Consider the following 22,935-nt stretch of genomic DNA (forward strand, 5'->3'; position numbering starts at 1 on the left):
AACTTTCTGTGTTGGAGGATTTAAAATTAAGACGCTTCTTTTCTTTCTCTTTTTTAAATCGTTGGAATTTTTGGGAGTGGTTTTTGGCCGATGAGTTTTGGGCTATATTTTTGGCGAATGCATTTGCAATTTCTGATTTAGAAGAGAAAATTTGTTTTTTATTGATAAGGTGGGATGATGGTGCCGTTTTTCTTTTTCCACTTATTTTTCGCAATTGATCCCATACCTTTTTAGATGATGTGTTTGAAGATATTTTAGAAACGTATTCCTTCCAGCTATTCTTTTTATCGGATTTGATAGATCGTCGAGCCTTTGCCCTCCAAATTTTAAAATTATTGTAATTTTCAACAGTTGGGGAAGTCAAAAATCGTCTTAGAGCTGCCTTTCGGCCGGATCTATTAATAAAAGATTCTTCAGATAGAAAAAACTTTGTAGGTTTTGGAACGGACTTTGGTATAGTTTTTTCGGCAATAGAAGTAAGAGTTTCGGTAAACGTTTTAATTGAATCATCGAGATTAGTTATTTTTTCTACAGTAAGCTCCTCGTTGCACAGGTGTTGGAATTGAACCCAATCCGCTTTGTGCATATTCCATCGAGGAGATGTTTTATCAAGAGGAGTCCCAATATTATTTAGAAAAATAGGGAAGTGATCACTCCCGCATAAATCATTATTAACCTTCCAGTCATAATCGAGAAAAATGGGGGGATGGCATAGTGATAGGTCGATGTGGGTACGGGAGCCTGTAGCAGGGTGTAAATATGTTGGGGTATTGTTGTTTAAAAGGCACAAGTTGTTTTTATCTATAAATTCCTCAATACGTCTTCCTCTCTCGTCTGTGTTTGGAGAACCCCACAGGCTGTTATGCCCATTAAAATCTCCGAGAATTATGTATGGTGTTGGGAGTTGAGAGACGAGGTTATTCAGTTGCTCACTAGTGAAAGCAACACTTGGAGGAAGATAAATTGAACAGACAGTTACTTGTCTGTGTAAAGTTGCACATACAGCGACAGCCTGTAAATTTGTGTTTAACGTGATCATTCTGTGAGGAATATTTTTATTGACAGCTACAGCTGCGCCTCCTGCTGCTTTGATTCCTATAGCTGTGGTGCTATTATACAGCGAGAAATTTCTAAGGGTAATTGGGGTTTTTAACATGACCTCCTGTAGGCAAAATAAGGCAGGTCTAAACTCTTTCGATAGATTTTGAAACTCTTCTATATTTGCTCGTAGTCCGCGTATATTCCATTGTATGATCCTGTTGTTATTATCGGATTTTTGTAAAAAAAAAAAAAAAGCAAGAACAACCAAACACGATAAAACATCATCAGATGAAATAAAACACCAATATGGATATAAAAAGACCTAAATTACAAGAACTAACTGAATATGACAGTTTCTACAGAAAAAAACCCTAATAAGATCAATAACAATTTACATATATTTGTTAGAAATGAAAATTGAACATCAATGTCAGTAACTGAATTGAATAGGTTTATTCTGTCGGCTACATTTGGTATTTCTGCTATAACATGATTAATGACATTGTCCTATTTATCCACTTCTGCGTTAAGAACACCATGAGGCAAAATTGAGTCTTGAATATATGATACACTGTATATATAAGTCCAGGCTGATGTTGTTCATAGAATATCATTTAAGCTAACGGAAAATTGAATTAAACGTTGAAAAAAATACCCCAGGATGCTACAGGCCTAATATAGAGTCCCTGGTTCTTTTTGTTATTAAGAAGAAGTTGTTTATAAGATTTTAGCCTAGTTGACCCATGTGACCTTGAATAAAGGTCAAGGTCATCTATTTGAACAAACTTTGAAGCCCCTAACACTAAAATGCTACATGCCCAATATTTAAGATACATATGACTTAATGTTATACATACATGTACATATGATTTGTGTAGAAGAAAATACTACACAATGGTTTGATAAATAGCATGAACAAGGATTGGTTTGGTTTGGTTTATTTTGTTTAACGTCCTTGTAGCGAGTGCGTATGTGTGTTTTGGGAGGCTGCGGTATGTTCGTGTTAAGTCTCCTTGTGAAAGGCCGGATCTTTTGCCGATTTAGAGTGCTACCTCACTGAAGCATACTGCCGCAGACACCCAGCAGCACACCCCACCCGGTCACATTATACTGACGACGGGCGAACCAGTCGTCCCACTCCCAATATGCTGAGCGCTAAGCAGGAGTAGCAACTACCATTTTTAAAGACTCTGGTATGTCCCGACCAGGGGGACAGAACCCAAAGCCTTCCTCACAGGGGCGAACGCTTAACTAAAGGCCAAAAGTGAGGCATTGTCAAGGGAGACATTAGGAAGAAGAAAGTTGTTCAGAAAGAAGAGAAAAGATAAGATCCCAAGTTTAGTCGCCTCTTACGATCATGCAAAGGGGGCAGCAGGTACAATTCTTACGCCCTACCTGCAGGGCAGGCATGAACAAGGAGCCGCAAAGCCTGGCATTATCCTCCGCGCCCCGCAGTTGGTATGGAAACCCAAATACATGTATAAATTAAGCTCAAAGTAAGAGTTATTAAGAAAACAGTTATTTGGTAATTTTGATCAAGTCTCCATGGTGACAGAAAAATTACCGAAATGGAAGGTCCCCAATAGCAAGCAAAAGGCACAACTACGGGGCACTAGTCCGATATATACAGAAAGTTTCAAGGAGCTGCGTCGAACGGTTTTTGAGTTATAGCCCGGAAACAAAAGGAAACAGTAATTTTTGATTAAGTCTCCATGGTGACAGAAATAAATACCAAATGGAAGGTCCGCAATAGCAAAAGGCACAACTAGAGCACTAGTCTGATATATACAGAACGTTTCAAGGAGCTGTGTTGAACGGTTATGGAGTTATAGCCCGGAAAAGAATGTCAGACGGACACACGGACGGACGCAGGGAGGGAGGGACGGACGGACGGACGGACGGACGGACGGACGGACGGAGGACCACGGACGCAGGGCGATTTGAATAGCCCACCATAGGTGGGCCAAAAACCCAGATTTTTCAAATTTTCGGACTTAAATATTTCTGCATTAAGTTTTTGATGCAAGTGTTGAAAGCTATTAACATCACTTTATGATTGTACTAGTGTGCTGATATTTGGTAAAAGAGTCCCTATGGAGTTTCACTATCCCTTCTTCGGGTAAAACTGAAAATAAAACAATGTGAAAATGCTCACATTAGACAATTTATACCGGTCCACATTTTACAAGGGAGTCAACTCTCATAAGGATAATATTTTATCAAAAAATTGAAGAAATATGTCCAAACGCAATTACTTTTATATTTGATATATATTCATTTGATCTACAACCTGTGGGGGTTGTTAAACTATCCCTTGGCAGAGTTAAACTGAAAGATTTTTTTGGGGAAAAAACTTTGGATTTTAAATTTTTTTGTGCAAATGTTGAAAGCATTAATATATCACTTTATGATTGTACTAGGGTGCCGATATTTGGTAAGAGTCCCTATGGAGATACAATCTACATCAGCATAGCTTGTCTCCCGAATGTTTGTCAATAAATAGTTTATATATATAAAAATTGGTATGGTTTTGAAAATTGCATCAATTCACAAAACACAATCTGAGCAAGTAAACAATATAAATATTATTAATGCAGTTTGCGAAACCATTCCAATAAATATATTTTAATTATTTATTGACAACTTTCTGACATGATTACTTACAGATTACACTCAAATGAACCTTGATCAACTGAGAAGTGCTGTCATTAAGAAAACTAGGAATTTATTACTTACAGGTTACAAGCAGATGAATATTAACCAACTGAGAAGTGCTGTCATTAAGAAAACTAGGAATTTTTGTAAGTATTGTACAGTATGTGGTTTAAAACCCTTTGTCGATGCCAGCAAAGAAATAAGTTTGGTTTGGTTTATTTTTTGTTTAACGTCCTATTAACATCTAAGGTCATTTAAGGACAACCTCCCGTGCGTGGGACATGTATGCGTATGATGAGTGCGTATGTGTGTTTTGGGAGGCTGCGGTATGTTTGTGTTAAGTCTCCTTGTGATAGGCCGGATCTTTTGCCGATTTAGAGTGCTACCTCATTGAAGCATACTGCTTAAGACACCCAGCAGCACACCCCACCCGGTCACATTATACTGACAACGGGCCAACCAGTCGTCCCACTCCTAATTTGCTGAACGCTAAGCAGGAGCAGCAACTTCGTGCTTAACAATACACGCAACATGGATAGAAAGGCAAATGCTTAGAAAATGGAGTTCTGGGACGATTATGGGACTTAGGATTCCATATTCCAAAACGACATATTTTGTGAAACAGACTGACGACACATTGAAATCATGTGTCAAGAGAAAGGGCATACACTGCAAAGAAATTCGAACCGAAGCCGCATGTTTCTAACACATATTTGTTAAAGCGTTATTACACCTATCTTAAAACAGACACATCATACAAAAAGAAAATCATAATCAGTTAGTTCGAAAGTATACTGGGCGAATCGGTTTCAGTTTGTAACAAAGCAAATACCGAATATATTTGGGATTATCTTACTGGTGTTGTGAACAAACATGGCAACGTCAAAGTGACAAGCCAAGAGTACTTTCGTACATCATTTGCGAAACAATAAATTAATATAACTGAATCAGGTTTTGGTTTGGTTTGGTTTATTTTGTTTGTTTAACGTCCTATTAACATATAAGGCCATTTAAGGACGGCCTCCCATGCGTGCGACATGCATGCGTGTGGTGAGTGCGTATGTGTGTTTTGCTGCAGTATGTTCGTGTTAAGTCTCCTTGTGATAGGCCGGATCTTTTGCCGATTTAAAGATCTATCTCACTGAAGCATACTGCCGAAGACACCCAGCGGTACACACCAACCACACTACCATCACTACACATTGGCGAAACATGCATCGTGCTCCATCGCTATGCGACAACTCCGTGGCTGATGTAGTTAGTTGAGTACGCACTCACCACACGCATGCCTGGCGCACGCACGGGAGGCGGTCCTTAAATGGCAGCGACAATGAATCCCCTGTAAGTACATCCAGCGACAATGAATTGATGATGATGTCTTTACCCCGCTTCACGGACTGTATACAAGCAGCCAGTGTGCACCAACAACTATGTTGACGGTATGTTAGATTTGTAGAGCCTTGTAGCGAAACTTGGTTTATTTTTGTTTAAATATTGTTTAAATACTTAATTTAAAGAGACAAAACTATTGGTCCATTTGTTCACGTGTAAATGTACAGTCAGACAGCAAAATATTTACCAGACATAGAGTAAACAAGGTTAACTAATTAATGTTGACCACATGTCTGAAGATTATGTTAAGTGCCTGGGGAATAAGGTTAAATACATAGAGTTAGCATGTATTCTCTATATTACGCAAATGTTTATATTCCCATGCCACGTGGGCTACTGGATATGTGTATCTTTAGTATTTAAGGACCACATATTAAGCAGTGCATGGCAGAAGGCGTGGGGCAGTCAACTCCAAGACAATGTCTTGGGCGGAGAGGCCAGGATAAATCATAACACTACTTTGTGAACAATGTTTGTATGTATACTGTGTAGGTAAACTATAATAAAACGTTGGTCAACCAATGAGTCTACAATTATGACATCATCACGGAAGAAAGTACAACAAAACCATTAAATACTATAGCTACACATATTTTATTATTTGGATTTGCATCCGAAGTCAAGTGTACAATAGACATCATTTATCTATTATATGATTTAGACAATATTACAACAATGATATAGACACCGGGAGGTACACTTTTCTTCGGGAAAGGAGGTCTACGAAGCGATAGAATGGACAGCGCATTGCCTCTAGATAGCATTAGATTGCAATGTCCACACTGCATTCATCTACATCGGAGGAAATTAACTAGCAGCAGACTCATCCCCAAAAGACATCAACAGCATAATTCAACTAATCGATTAGTTCATCGTGTCTGGCATTATAAGAGTATATATTGCAGAAATACTGGCGAGGGAGCCCAGCGCCAAGAAGTGTTCAGGCCTCATAAAGATGTCATTTGACCGGCAGCGAAAACGAATCAACCAACTTCTACAGAAGAAATATTGCAACGACTTCCTGACGTTCAAATACATCAAGTGTCTGCAAGATTACCACACAGATAAAGTCCACCTAACCACAACAGATGCATCAAATAACAACACAGGCATGAAGAAGTACGCATCCAAATTTAGATTACCAGCCAGCTGCTGAAATCACGGTTTGGTTTGGTTTTATGTTAATAGGACGGCCTCCCATGTTTGTGGAGGCAATGGATACATCTACTTTGTGACGATAAACCGAGAAGAGCGCACCTACTGGAGATGTACCTTACCAAACTGCCCAGCTACATCGAGTACCCGCAACAATATCCCTTCTGGATATTGCCATCAATGAGAAACAACCTAGGACAAACCCTCGCACCCGAACATCTTCAGCATCATTCGCGTATTCAAGTGGATCCAGATCAACGATATAACACACATCCAACACGCTTCTGGAGGGAAACTTACACCCAGTGCCAAACGAAACCAAAATATCGACAGCAAATGAAGAAATGGTTGAGACCGGCAGCATTGACATGCACTCTTCTAATAATAACTATGTAGATAATTCAATGAAATTGGTATATGTTGTCAAGTACCAGAACATCGTATTATTCCCATAATATTACATGTTGATAATGACTCCGGTGGTTTCATTAGTTGTGAATGCATTTTAAAATTTGTCTTGTGCAGTAGATGTCATCCCTTGGTTTGGTTTGGTTTATTTTGTTTAACGTCCTATTAACATCTAAGGTCATTTAAGGACGGCCTCCCGTGTGTGCGACATGTATGAGAGTGGTGAGTGCGTATGTGTGTTTTGGGAAGCTGCGGTATGTTTGTGTTAAGTCTCCTTGTGATAGGCCGGAACTTTTGCCGATTTAAAGTGCTACCTCACTGAAGCATACTGCCGAAGACACCCAGCAGCACACCCCAACCGGTCACATTATACTGACAACGGGCCAACCAGTCGTCCCACTCCTAATATGCTGAGCGCTAAGCAGGAGTAGCAACTACCATTTTTAAAGACTCAGGTATGTATCGGCTAGGGGACAGAACCCAAAACCTTCCTAACAGCGGCGAACGCTCTACTAAAGGCCAAAAGTGAGGCATTGTCAAGGGTGGTTTGGTTTGGTTTATTTTGTTTAACGTCCTATTAACATCTAAGGTCATTTAAGGACGGCCTCCCGTGCGTGCGAAATGTATGCGTGTGCTGAGTGCGTGTGTGTGTTTTGGGAGGCTGTGGTATGTTTGTGTTAAGTCTCCTTGTGATAGGCCGGATCTTTTGCCGATTTAGAGTGCTACCTCACTGAAGCATACTGCCGAAGACACCCAGCAGCACACCCCACCCGGTCACATTATACTGACAACGGGCGAACCAGTCGTCCCACTCCTAATTTGCTGAGCGCTAAGCAGGAGCAGCAACTACCATTTTTAAAGACTCTGGTATGTCTCGGCCAGGGGACAGAACCCAAAGCCTTCCTCACAGCGGCGAACGCTCAAGTAAAGGCCAAAAGTGAAGCATTGTCAAGGGAGACATTAGGAAGAAGAAAGTTGTTAAGATAGAAGATAAAAGATAAGATCCCAAGTTTAGTCGCCTTTTACGATCATGCAATGGGGGCAGCAGGTACAATTCTTACGCCCTACCTGCAAGGCAGAGATGTCATCCCACTGGATTGGAACGGGATGGACGTCTATGCGTTGCCTCCGTCCAACTTTGTGGGCAGAGTGCTTCAGAAGACCGTTGAACATCCATGTTCTCTTCTTCTGATAGCACCGTTATGGCCGAGGCAGCCCTGGTTTCCACAGTTGCTGCCCTTCTCGTAGATCAACCTCTGCAGTTACCTCCCAGTTGGGACCTTCTCCGGCAGCCTCGCTCAAGGTCAGTGCATCCACACCCGAACTCGTTTGTTCTTGTCAATTAAGCAGGGTCAGGACATTTCTTGCAGTCTATTTCCAGATGGGTTTGCGAAGTAATTCGCCTGGCTTATGAGAATTCAGATGACGGGACAAATGTTTTTAAAGTTAGAGCTCATGAAGTTAGGAACCTTGCTGCTTATTTGACGCTATTAGTACATTTCTATTAACTATGAAGATAGCAGGTAATCACGTATTAAAACTATGTAACTACTTTTTAGTGTGCTTATCACCACTTAACACTTCAACTACTGAACCAGTAGCTAGTTCATACTCCACAGTACACTACACCTACTGAACTAGTAATACAAAAACCCTAGTTCAGACTCCACATTGCACTACACCTACTGAACTAGTAATAAAAATAAGACTAGGTCAGACTTCTCATTACACCTACTGAATTAGAAATGATAAAAGCACTAGTTCAGACTCAAACCATTGCTTAGAATTCAAAGTAAGGTTTGCAGTAATTCTAATATAAAAACTGTCAAGCTAGAATTCAACTGTTTTTGTGGTAAACTTTATTTCTACTTATGTCTTCCCATGGTAGACTGCGAATTGAACAAGGGGAAACAAATATATCTACAGGTGATACTTGGTTTCATGTTCAGTATCGAAATAAATGACAGTTCCAAGGCTAGATGGTCGTTAGAACTTTTGTATAAATGCTCGGGTAGTTACCATCTATTAGTATTTTGTTAAATTGATAAATCTTCATTAGTTCTTTTTCATCAATAGGTATTCATCTGCAGACTGCCTTTCAATTCCCTACCACTTCAACCTCGGGGTTATAAGGGATAGAGTTCAATTATGGGGACTGCAATGCGTACCTTTGGACATTGTCTTATGGCCTGTTCACTTGTAATAGGATAGGCTATTGACATATCATTACTTATCGATACATATATTATGGAATGTGTTTTAAAAAATAAAATCAATGAATTCTGAAAGTCTTATCTTTCATTGCATCACATAAGCTGACAAAATGAAACATATTATGATTTAAAATAAGTATTATTGAACATGAAATAATTACTTTGTCCTTTGATCGTCAATACATTCTTACTTCCATGAATTATTTGGACTCATTGTAAAAACACGTCCATGTCATTTCATATGGCCAACTCTGCATTTTTATTTTACATTTTATTTATTGGTTGAAAACTTCGATTTCGGCTAGATTCGGTTCAGTATTGTTTAACCTATCAACAGTTAAGTTCATTTAAGGACGGTCTGTGCAAGATGCATAAATATATAATGATTGACGCACATTTTGTTTATACTGTACTATCAGCAGTATTTGATGATACAATAGGTTATTTACCTCATTGGAAAGCACAAGCAGGACTCGAGCGTATCCTATCGCAGCAGCATTTGATACCAGCAAGATGAGTCTCAATCAAAATACAGAACCTACACCTGGCAGCAGTAGACAAAATGAGGAGCATGACTTATCTGATGAGGACCGTGTCAGAATATGGGGAAAGCGTATGACGATATCCGAGTCAACAATCACCCAAGGGTATGATTCAATGTACGCACTGTCACAATTTTCATCAGAGGATCTACCAAAGAAAATCACAATTTGACAGTAAACTTCTTTAATTTTCTGACAAAACAATAAACATTGCGATGTGTTCTGAGGAAACGGTTGCCGACACCTTCTCTAGTGCAGTCCCACCCCCAACCAAGACGATGCGTGTGTACAAACGTGTTATGGCAGCTGGAATCTGCTCAAGGAACACAAGCAGGTTCAACAAGGGATGTACCAGCCATTCATGGAGCACAGCATGTATACGATCATGGCAGGACCCACAAATTATTTTTAAAAAATGCCGCAAATCCTAAACGGCAGAATTTCCATGATATCCTTGATTTTGTAAATCGATTGTTTTTTGGGGGTTTTTTCCCCCTCTCTTTTTCGGTTTAATTGCAACTGTTTCGGCTGTGGGTGGCTTTTCATTGTGTTTAGGGTCATCAGCGAGGAAAGAAAGGAAATATCTAAGACCTGTTCATGGTCCACCTGTCCCACTGCACACGTTTGTAGCAGATTCACATATTCACAGTGGTATTGGCTATACTGTGTTATCAAAAGGTAGGACAGTATTCAATTAATTTAATAGAATAGAGCAGTTTCTAATTATCAATATTGTGAATCATCCACTGCAATCGCTTTTGTTCGGTGTATTATGCAACTTTTAGCAAATTAACTATGCTATAGTGAAAAGTAACCCCAGAGACAGATCCACGTGTTTCTGTTTGTCCCAGCGCTGAGCAAGGGTAGCAACTGCCATTTTTAAAAGTTGGATGGGTTTATCAAGATCTAATGTCATTAATGGACGGCCTCCTGTGCGTGCGACATGCATGCGTTGTGGTTAGTGCTTTGGGAGGCTTCGGTATGTTCGTGTTAAGTCTCATTGTGATAGTCCGGAAATTTTGTCGATTTATAGTGTCATCTTACCGATTAATAGTACCATCTTACTGTAGTTAATACCTCGAACAGGCAAGACACACTCACGAGAGGCCGTCCTTAAATGACCTTAGCTGTTGACAGGAAGTTTGGGTAGTGTCCCCTGTCTGAAAGATGATAGTTGCTACTCCTGCTTAGCATTATGGTAGTAGGACGATTGGTTTGCCCGTTGTTAGCGTAAAGTGACCGGGTGGGTGTATCCTGCAACTGTCACTCACACTGACATAACTACTGACGGTTAAACGTATGCTTTATTCGTCAATACAATTGCTTTATACGTCAATAAGATTCACGTGAATTTGTTCCACATGTGACGGGACTAATTTCAACCTCAACTTTGACCTGTATTAGTAACGTTAAAGCAAACAAACGCGAAAATGGCAATAAATGTCACAACAATTTATTTAAACATGTTGACAACTAACCTTCAATCTAAATCAGAAAATCTATCCATGCCTAGTGTCATAAACACACGTATTCCAGGCCTAAAGTTAACTACAACTCGAGCACGCTGACGCAGGCGAATGTCCAGCTTAATTCAATGTGCATGGCGAAACAATCCACATCAATAATTTATACAAGCCAAAATAATCATCCAATGTAGTATATATAGATGCGGCCGGGCTCCCAACACCAACCAAGTTGTCATAACGTTATAGGCCTACGTTAAAGTGCTCGAGTTGTTGTTAAGGCCTATCACGCCTTTCACTTAATGACACACGTTTGTGTCTGATGTCTGCGAATTCTTAATCGTTGTGTAGATAGTTGCTTTAAATATATTGTAAATTAAATGAGTCTTTGTCAGGAATAATTAGTATTTGTGCGATATTTCCATACATGTTTTAACTGAAACTGAACTCTGATTAACATAAAAACGCGTGAAACAAGTCGTCCACTCAGCAAGAAAGGCGCTGAAAGATGATAAGGTATATACGTTTATAGTTTCGTATTGATCGAAAAGAAAAAGACACAAAACAAATAAATATACATTTAAATAGGCATTTAATAATTTTAGTATCTAACCTTGTAGAAATCATGGATTCGTAGCAGGTACATGACCTGTGACCGGTTCCACCGTGGTCATTTTAGGTTTTCTGAAGTGTCTGCACATCTCGCTTACTTCTTCTCGGAAACGGTTGTTTCCAATATAATATACCACAGCATTCATAGAGTAGCTTATGTTCTCCAGCAGTTGAGAACAAGAAATTATCAGCATCATATTTTTCACAGGCATCAAGTTTCCTTTGATTGACGTAATTGGTAAAATGACAACGAGTGGGAATACACAAAGCAGGAATATCGCCGTAACAGCCATGACAAGCTTTGTTGTCCTCAATTCTCTAGACTGTGCTGGAGTCAGTGTTCCAGTAGAATTGTGTCTAGAACGAAACCTCCGTAACAACAAAATAACTAGTGTCAAATTACAAACAAGTACACCACCAATAGGCAGAGCGAAATAAACAAACACGGCAATCTCATACAGTACATCATACACTTTCTGGTCAACAAATGTTTGTGGTAACTGCATTAGATATTGAACATCATCTTCAGTCCTCTTGTTTAAAAGCACGAACTTGGGTTCCATGGCAAATGGGACGAGAGTCGGTGGAGCGATGATGGCGATAACGATGATGTATATCATTCCAACTCTTTTGGTGAAAATATCTTTCATCTTGTGTGGCCATGCAACACTAACGATTCTCTCGATACTGATGAAGAGCAGCATCAAATTGGAATAATGTCTTGGAAGTCTTGTTATGGCATTAAGTATGGCGAAGTAATCTTCCTGATTCCATCTAACGAAAAGTTGAACACTCGCTATAGCTAATGGAATGGAACCAAGTAACGTAAGAAAGTCAAATACAGCTAAACCATTCAATATCAAATTTGTTGCCGTAGTGGACGTTCCAACTTTTTTGCTAAAAAAGCAAATACTAAATAAAGTTCCTGGAATACCGCCTAGAGCCACAAGAAAAACCGGAATGAATAGAAAGCTAAATGACGCTAAAGGCACGTCTTCCTCCAGGGAACTATTGGACGAGATGTTGGAGTAATTTACCATTATGTCTCCAGTTCGGAAAGGATTACACATGTGTTTCAAGATCAACTCTGGTATGGGGAGCCAGATTTTGCTCTTGAATATATACCAGTTGTCCAATCATAAAACATACATACGTTGCATGTTGATACGACTTTGGACAGTGCATAAAAAGATCCAATGATATATGCTTTTGTATTTTTACGGACGTCTAAAATTAATTGTATCCGTCTTGTTGCACGGAAGATACATTTGCAATACAATTGATTAAAGCCAGCGTCTATTATGACGTCGGAATCACAATCGATTCATCTTAATTGAAACGTACTTTTATATCAAACAAGATAAGTTTCTACCCAGAATCCAATCACTATATATTCTATAGGTACCCACGCCATCTATGGTGTTGCATATATTAATGCAAAACGTACCAAGTTTAACTGATAGTTTTTAAACACTTTTCCCGGATTGTAACCGCAGAAATGACAATTCTCTATGGCATAACCCAATAAATACAAGAGTTTAACTTTTGGCAATTTATTTTAACCATTTGTATCGATATTTTCATCATAGTTCAAAGAAAACCGTCGTTAACATCAATAAGTTCGTTAAAGCTAACAACACTCTGGACATCGTGTTTCTCATTTAAATGACAATGTATCGGTATATCTTTATATTCTTTCTTAAATTGAAGTTAATTAGATAAGCAAAGCCATCCTAGTTCACTGACAAAAGGAACAATCTTCGTGATCAATATAGACGGATCTATGGTAACGATTTAATTTGCATGATCACGTGTTTGTACCGTCATAACCTTTTGATGAACCAGAATTATACCTGTTTCAGGTCGATTTTCCATACACCATGTTAAAAAATCCAATATTTCATCAGTGCTGTAAAAATGACATCCATGTGAGTTAGTATTTCACCAGATAGGGTACAGTAGGGGGGGGGGGGGGGGGTATTGTTTTACTGCAAATCGACATTTTGAGTGATTTAGGGCCAAACACCACCAAACTAGAAGGACGTTAATACGAAGACACATTTCAAACTGAAACAAAAATGTTAAAAGGTAAAAATCACTGATGTCAAACAAACTGGTTGCAACACATTTTAGGGTATTGCTTGGTTTGGTTTATTTTGCTTAACGTCCTATTAACATCTAAGGTCATTTAAGGACGGCCTCCAGTGCGTGCGACATGCATGCGTGTGGTGAGTGCGTATGTGTGTTTTGGGAGGCTGCGGTATATTCGTGTTGAGTCTCCTTGTGATAGGCCGGAACTTTTGCCGATTTATAGTGCTACCTCACTGAAGCATACTGCCGAAGACACCCAGCAGCACACCCCACCCGGTCACATTATACTGACAACGGGCGAACCAGTCGTCCCACTCCTTGTTTGCTGAGCGCTAAGCAGGAGCAGCAACTACCATTTGTAAAGACTCTGGTATGTCTCGGCCAGGGGACAGAACCCAAAGCCTTCCTCACAGGGGCGAACGCTCAACTAAAGGCCAAAAGTGCGGCAGTGTCAAGGGAGACATCAGGAAGAAGAAAGTTGTTAAGAAAGAAGAGAAAAGATAAGATCCCAAATTTAGTCGCCTCTTACGATCATGCAATGGGGGCAGCAGGTACAATTCTTACGCCCTACCTGCAGGGCTGAAGTATTGCTATTGCACGTTAAAAATCAAATATTGCAATGCAGAAATGATATCGAATAATCAGTTCATATAAGTATATAATCATTGCGTAGCTCACCGGCACAGCTATGACACCATGCACTAATTGTTCATGTACGTATAAGAATTTGTTTTAATTGTACATCACATAACATTACTCCTAGACCTCTTATGAAAGTATCAACCAAATTAGAAGTGTGCGAGGTGTATACTTTTGAACTTACAATCTTTCCAAAAGCATACCCCATAAACCCTGTAATTGGTGTGTCGGCAGGAAGGTTGATCCGGAAAAGGCATCTGTCCATGTGATTGCAGATTTCCTTCTCTAGTTGTTTAGGGATCTCAATCTTGCCCCTGGCGCTATCGCTTACTATAATACAGTTGTTGCCAGTGTGCTTTCTTTTCATGATTGACCAGAAGTGGGTTCGTCCTCCTCTCTATCTGCTCTGATAAGAAGGCTTGGTCTGGACATACCTAGTTTGGTTTGGTTTATCGTCCTATTAACAGCTAAGGTCATTTAAGGACGGCCTCCCGTGCCGTGCGACATGCATGCGTGTGGTGAGTTCGTGTTAAATCCCATCACTGAAGCATACTGCCGAAGACACCCAGCAGCACACCCCACCCGGTCACATTATACTGACAATGGGCGAACCTGTCGTCCCACTCCAAATATGCTGAGGGCTAAGCAGGAGTAGCAACTACCATTTTTTAAAGACTTTGGTATGTCTTGGCTAGGGGACAGAACCCAAAGCCTTCCTCACTGGGGCGAACGCTCAACAGAAGGCCAAAAGTGAGGCATTGTCAAGGGAGACATTTGGAAGAAGAAAGTTGTTCAGAAAGAGAAAAGATAAGATCCGAAATTAAGTCGCCTCTTACGATCATGCAATGGGGGCAGCAGGTACAATTCTTACGCCCTACCTGCAGTGCAATGGACATACCTAGGGTACTGTAATTGGCTCCCAAGTAGAAGTAGCACTGGTGCTTGATTCGCTTACTCATGTTCCTTATGGGCCATTGGAACCCGCCTCCTTGAAGTTTGTTACCTTCAAGGTAGTGTTTCTCACTGCATTGGTCTAGGGTCGTAAGAGAAGCTAGTTTTCTGTCGTAACCCTTCTTACTGATGCTTCCTCTCTGGTCAAAAATCATGCTCGCCTGATCCTATTAAGAATCCATCCTCGCATGGCTCGATTGCTCTGTCCCTGCAAAGCACTTAGGTTTCACCTTCATAAAACAAAATGGGGTATTCGATCTCGTCTTCGTGTCCATTAAACAGGGTTTGGTTGGTTTTTTATTGTTCTATGTCCAACTTAAATTAAGGTCATTTAAGGACGGCCTCCCGTGCATACGATATGCATGCGTGTGGTGAGTGGGTATGTTTGTGTTATGTCTCCTGGTGATAGCACTATAAATCTGCAAAAGTTCCGGCCTATCTCACTGAAGCATACTTCCAAAGACACCCAGCAGGATACCCCACCCGGTCAAATTATACTCATTAACGCAAATAAATCGGACATTGCCAAAGGAGACAAGTAAAGACGGACGAGAAAATATAAGATCCCAAAAGGGCCTGTTTCCAGTAATGTTAATTCTCCATAGGAGCCTGCCCCCGTATAATTTCTTATCTAGCTCAAATACAGTTTTTTTCTTTTCCGAAGAATAATTTTACACCTTTCCGACACCCAGATTTCATAATGTCAGTGAAAATGTATTTTTATAAAGTTGTCATTTTGAGCATCAAAGACATAAGCTCGTAGATGAAAGGTTATCTCGAAATTGTAATTCGCAACATAGTATAAATTTCTTTTGATAAATATTTCCAAAACATCGTGTTTATTCATAAAACATAAAACAAAAATTTTCTGGGATGAAAATGCACTTGCAGTGACACAATTATGAAGAAAAATGCCATAAAATTGCAATTCTCTCCCGTTATATAGTTTTGGATGCAAATTTCCATCACAAAATCGGATAGAGCTTTACTTGTTTCATATGTGTACCAAAAATCAGCTAATTCCACATTCTCATATCGCCGCCTGAATGTGGTTGTAAATTGAAAGAAAAGGGGAAATGAGTAACAACCTTGTCTGAAACCCTAGTATATAGCTTATTATATACAAAATTTTATATTGAATATCAGAGCGGATATATTCATGACAGTTTTATGATATCTAACGACTAAATAAACAGTATCGATATAAAGATTTACATTGAGGACACCCTGATACATGAATACTGTTCTATCTCAAGTTGTCCTCTTTTGAATTTTCTGATCGTGTGGCCTTGTACATTTATCCGTATCTTCTTGTCTTTGTCTATACGTTTACGGAATCATTGACTCGACGCTAGCTATTCTTGTCTCACTTTCCTTGTTTTATTGTCCCATCTCCAAAGCGTTGTGGCTCTGTCAGGGTTGGGACCCCGACTTGTCTCGCTTTCTTTGTGCCTGCCGACCACGCCACATCGAATAGATAGATTATCCATATGAAATACTTTATTTTGTTCTAAGTAATCAATCATTTCTGCGCTTCTTGGAGGTATTGAATGTGATTTATTATATTGTCTTGTTATTTTGTGTAATTAGTTGTTCGTTATTTATCACACATTTTCGCATAATTGTACCAAACTAATAAGTATTAGCTGTTTACAGCAATCATCGGTGGCTTGCTATTTTGTTACTTAATCGACGCTTCATAAACCAATAGTTATTGTTTCAAGATGGAGGGTAAATGTGCACGCAATGTAAATAGTCCACAATATAAATGGCTCCTAGATACGCTGGTGCAACAAGGATTGATGTCAGCAAAGGAACAAGCACTTATTTGCCAGAAGTGCTACATGAAGTATCTTCGGAACAAAAATCAGCCTGAACCTGAACCCGAGCAGAACCAGAACCAGACACTGAACTATCACCAAATCGAGGTGGATTGTGGAATCCTATCATGGTCGTCTGAAACGCTGGATGTTCTTCCGAACGCAATTGGTGTCTTAACAGCTTTATCAATGTCATCGAGGCTTTGCTTCGAACCGTCACAGCCTGTCTGAATGGTATTAGAGGACCGGTCTACCAGAGATCTCCAGAGAGATGCCAAAGATAGGCTAATGGCTGAACGTATGAAGGACCGTTTGACAACACCGAATGGTTTAGCTCAGAGAGTCAAGACAGATCCGGATCTATCTAGACGGTTTGGTTTATTTTGTTTAACGTCCTATTAACAGCTAAGGTCATTTAAGGACGGCCTCCCGTGCGTGCGACATGTATGCGTGTGGTGAGTGCGTATGTGTGTTTTGGGAGGCTGCAGTATGTTCGTGTTAAGTCTCCTTGTGATAGGCCGGAACTTTTGCCGATTTATAGTGCTACCTCACTGAAGCATACTGCCGAAGACGCACAGCAGCACACCCCACCCGGTCACATTATACTGACAACGGGCGAACCAGTCGTCCCACTCCAAATATGCTGAGCGCTAAGCAGGAGTAGCAACTTCCATTTTTAAAGACTCTGGTATGTTTCGGCTAGGGGACAGAACCCAAAGCCTTCCTCACAGGGGCAAACGCTCAACTAAAGGCCAAAAGTGAGGCATCAGGAAGAAGAAAGTTGTTCAGAAAGAAGAGAAAAGATAAGATCCCAAATTCAGTCGCCTCTTACGATCATGCAATGGGGGCAGCAGGTACAATTCTTACGCCCTACCTGCAGGGCAGCTGTATGAGAATGGGTTGCACCTTTAATAAAAAAAAAATTATGGACAATTATGAAAAAAATATTAATTTGTGCAGGTTTTGATGACCATGACGGAGTGCTCACCCCTGTGCTGATTGTAATGTAAAAACCGACTTTGTCCTTGAAGATTGACTTGACAAAGGAAATATATGTATTATTGATAATTATTTGATATTGTATTAGCTGTAATGCAGAAGAATCAAATGCAAATGATTTATATGTTGAAGTAACTTCAATTGTTTAATTGTAAAATCCGATTGCAGGGAATGTCGCCTCCATCGTTTGCAATAGATTACAAGTTATGATGGAACCGCAATTGAATAGTTACCGAATCAAATCAGGGGGCGTCAACAAACCTATCACGTGTTTTGGTCTAAAAGAGCCTTAGAAAGATGGGCGTGGTTATCTTACACCCAAGACACGCATAAAAGGTGGCGTATCACGGTGTTTAAGTACATTTAGTAGAAGAAAGACGACATCATGACCAAAGCAGTTCTATTCGGAAGCAGTTTTATCTAGCGGCTAAGAAGATTCTGCGACGACAACCTGGAGATACCCTGCACCACCATTTTTTGCGGCCGAGGAGGTTTACGGACCGACCGACTGGACCAACCCTGGAAAAGGCATTAGCAGCAGCAGCAGACGAAGCCTTCATCCACGTCGGAGGAAACGATATAAACACGCAGACCAGACCGAGAGCGATTTTCAACAGGATAGTTGAAATAGTCGAAATTCTGCGCAAAACCGGCATCCAACGGGTATGGGTTGCAGAAATCATAACAAGAGGCAGATTCAAGCAACCAGGCATGAATAAGACAATTTTCGACAAACGGAGAGAAATAATCAACGCTCTCCTGTCAAAGAAATATGGTAGAGACTTTGTGCGGTTCCCTGATATTAAGTATCCAGAAGACTTCCATCCTGATCTGGTACACCTGGACAATACAGTAACTACATCCAGGAATACAGGGATGAAGAAGTATGCCTCCAGGATCCGCCGATGTCTCAGCAGCCGCTGAATATAAATTGTACAAAACGGCCCTTTTTAGGGCCAACCACTTCTCAAAAAAAGACCACTGACGCTCGAAATACGCAAATAATATTACATTAGAAACATGACATGATTACTATTTTTTTTTAAACACAAACTACATCGTGATTTTTTAACTGATCCATTGTTGTTTTCCAATTGACATAGCAAACGCCCCCTCTCTCCCTCCTCCCCAAACAAGAAGAACGGGACGGCATTATTAAGTAAGAATAAAGTAAAAGAAAACATGACATTTTTTTCAGTGCAAGCATTTCATCTTCAAGAAAATTAAGCATGGGAAGATATCTAAAATCATATGAAAGAGCTGAAAATATCTACCTGAGCTTTTCAAAACCGTCAAAAAAATCATAAAAAAGCAATGCAAATAAGTCAACATGTATCAATTATATAGTTGATAGTTTGTGCGTCTCAATACTTTTTTAACCACTTCTCTGTATTTGTAGGGCGTGTTTGTAGACGAATTTGTAATGCCGATTGTCTTATATAATTCGTACTTCAAATCAATTGAAATGGTCTTATTAAATCGCATAGTATTTTAACAGAATTAGACCATTTCAATTGATATAATGTACAAAATCTAAAGAAAAGCTCACTCGTTATTGCAATTTATTAAAATCTAAAAACAGTTAGATTAAATTAGATAACACCCTTTATTTTTTGGAGATAAGTCCTTGTTCCTTTGAATAATCGATATGTAATTATAAAACATTCGTAATTTTCTTTTATTTCTATTTTTCATATGGAATATACATTTGTCACAGTAGTCATATATTTGCAGACATGATTTATAGGCGAATACTGTATTGGAATTACATGTATTTTTGTTGTTGACATGACAACTACATATGCATTTTTGGTGTTGTTCAAATAGATTTTTTTTTTTTTTTTTAAATTGTTATAAAAAATACTCCATACACGTGAACATTTACACCTTGTTTCTTTTGATTCTTATTGATTCTATTTCGGTCCGATTCGGTTGAACATACCGTGCGTATATGTAACTAGACGTCTATATTCTAGTTTGTATATAATCTCTGATATAACGTTATACATGTCACATCACTTACTATTAAAAATAAACATATATATTATACGTTTCTTCGTTTTTAATCGATCCGTTTCGGTCCGATTTGGTGATTCGTCGTACCGCAAGTTATTACGTGTATTTCAGTTATTTTTTTTGTAATTAGCGTCCCTGTGCACACCCCACTCCAATAATCGTCATCATTTACTATTTTTCTCCCTTTTGCCGTTTGTAAATTATCTCTCTTTGACTGTTAACAGCTACTTGTCGTAGCGTATTCAGGTGGTTGGGGTTAGGTAACGCAATTGTGTTCTGCTTGCTCGCGCTTGGGACTTATAATCTGTGAAATTATTTAGTAAACTGTTGCCCATCCTTTGCTAAATTTGATATTAGCTTGTCTACTGGATATTATTTGCCACGATCGTGCATGCATTTTTATTTTCATATGTAATATTTCAATTTATTTTGGATGTAAAACTTGGTGTTTTCATTGGGTCTCGTAAGCCAGTGTCATGTTGAAAGTCAGTTTGTAGATTGAAGGAATTATTCCATTTTTAGAGCACTCGCGGAGTGGCTAGTGCATATTTCCGCCTTTCGGACAGTTTCTTTACCGGTAAAGCGAGGGATGATATCTTATGATATTGGAGAAAAGACCATGGCTAGTAGGTATATCAACTGTTGTATTCTGCCCGGACATGTCCCTTGCTTGAGACCCTGGGTGTCAAAGTCGCACTTTATTAGTAATTAAACATGTTTGGCAGTTGTATATGTTTTGGGTTGACACGTAGCGCTAATATCCCCACCTAGCTAGTTGTCTCGCTTCAAACAAAATGCTGAGTGCTAAGCAGGAGTAGCCACAACTACGTTTAAAGTATATGGTATGTATCGGTGTACACGTAGAACCCAAATGGGCGAATGCTCAACTAAAGGCAAAATTGAGGCATTGACAAGGGAGAGTTGTTAAAAAGATTTAAAATTCTTACGCCCTACCCTCACGACAGATTTTAATATGAAATAATATTTCTTGCATAAAACACCGAGAATTTCCACATTTATATGCTATAAAAACCTTTAAAAATAACTGAACTGAAGTTTGAGGGTAATGGGCTTCGAGCTAGAAAATGACGGGGTACGATTTGCAACGTTTTTCACGCCTACTGTAATATAGGCCCTACTTGACTCCGCATATTGATAACACAATAGCAATGCTGTACAATAGCTATGTACTGTAAGCCTAGACTTTGCAAGATAATTTTGTAATGGTTGGAGCTGCGACTTCACGGATGGAATTCGAAAGCTAAAATGACTGTGTCACGGGCTGCACCACCCAATATTTCTTGTGGACGAAACGTCTTATTTCGGTGATACTCAAAGACATCGACTGTGGCAGGGTTCCGTTTTGATACCGATTGTCATCCCAACATGGACTAAGACAAGGTTCTGTTTTAGTACCCACTGTTATATTACATACAAATATATATCTGAATAATTTCAAATAGGATGTATTGACTATTTTTCCTTCGAAATGGTTGTGTGTATTGTTTTAGTTATTATTATTAATTAACTATGTATTACATGTGCACGGCGTTTACTGCCTTGGCAATATAACACCAACCATAGCCAAGATTTAATATTTCCATTTGCTCACTATTGTCACTATATATCTTTTTCAAACAAAAAGAAAGATATCAGATAATATTTCTCACATTTGGTGCAGTGATATTAAAAACAAGTGTGCGACGTCGTCATGAAATGACGTTACTATATTTGTTACTGTATATTTTATATTTTTATATTTTCATATTTTATAAATTCGTGCTACCGGATTAAAAAGAAAATCCCAACTGATCAGATTGATCAATGTAACTCGTAACAATTTATGTAGTTATATATGTTGTATACAATATAAATATTCTCACGGTGGAATGTTGAAATCAAAGTCAATGATTTTTTTGTTGATTTCTACGAAATAAATATATAATTATTTATATATCTGTCGGGAACTTTCGCTTGTATTCGTGATATCACAAAGACAGGTCCATTGACATCGCGAAAATGTGAAAGCAATGATGCAGATTGAATATAAGAGAAAAACTAAAACAGATATATAAGTATTAAATTTCTTCTTTGCAAAGTTATTGTGGTATAATTCTCACAACACTGCAAACAAATTATTCATCACGCGCTATATTCAATTTGTTTCCAATGTCGTGAAAATTATAGGAAAATGATCCCTTACGGCAGTTTAATGCATACATATGTATAGTTCAATTATTACAATCGGGAGAGCAGAAAAATCACACTATGAAACGGAAAGCCCAACTTATACTATAAATGACGTTCCTGTGAAAAAGAATACCATTATCGTATGTCAAAGTGTAAAACAATACAGGAAAAGGTATTGTCATTAATTACTGCAACTAAATCGTTCAAGGTATTGTCTGAATTCAAATAGCTGTCACCGGTACAAGTATGGGGCTAATTAAATATTTGTATATATGATTTACAAATATGTATGTGTCGTCGAGTTACTTGTATTGTGGACATTACCTTGTCTATTTATAGTAACGTCTGTATCTTGTCTGTAGTTCAGGTGGTCGTCTCGTGATTGTCCTTATTTAGTCTTGTTTATGTCTTATATGTAAATTAGGGTGTGAAAGTGTGAAAAAGCGTGCAAGAGTGAGAGAACGTTAGATAAAACTCCATAACTCACGCGAATCATCGCAGTTGCCATTTAACCGTTGGCTGAGACGTATCCTCCGGGGTCCAGCAACTACTACCTTACGATGTATGTATACGACGTGACACTATTTCACCAGACTTCTGAAGTCTTGGAAGGCATATATACTATACAGAATAGGGATTTACCGTGTAATAGATATTTATTGAATATCAACATTAAGCGTGTATTCGTATACACGTAGTATTAGCCGGTATATATTGATATATACCGTATATACATTGTAATTAGTCC

Source organism: Pecten maximus, chromosome 1 (genome assembly GCF_902652985.1).
Source record: "Pecten maximus chromosome 1, xPecMax1.1, whole genome shotgun sequence".
Taxonomy (NCBI): Eukaryota; Metazoa; Mollusca; class Bivalvia; order Pectinida; family Pectinidae; genus Pecten; species Pecten maximus.